Genomic DNA, 366 nt, shown 5'->3' with positions numbered 1-366 from the left:
TCAAAACAATTAAGGATCAAGGATATATTTGTTGTCCACATTGGGCAAATCTCAGCTAAACATTAGAGATGTACAATAAATACAATATATCACACTTATAATTATATAAAATTTAATAACACAAACTGTTGACATTTTTGCTGAGTCAGCTCACTATAGTGTCTGGTGAACACTGGTCCAAGACACTGAGACACACTATCTCCTTGTTTATTGCAATCAAGTTACACACGCATGAGGAGCTCAGTGTCCAGTGTCACAGTGATAAGGAGAAATACAATACACTGATTATCTACCATGAGTCTATAAGATTGTAAAGGAGGACTTTTCATCAAATAATATAATATTTCAATGGTAATTTCACATGAT

Source organism: Platichthys flesus, chromosome 7, assembly GCF_949316205.1.
Source record: "Platichthys flesus chromosome 7, fPlaFle2.1, whole genome shotgun sequence".
Lineage (NCBI taxonomy): Eukaryota > Metazoa > Chordata > Actinopteri > Pleuronectiformes > Pleuronectidae > Platichthys > Platichthys flesus.
This window is presented reverse-complemented; position numbering follows the sequence as displayed.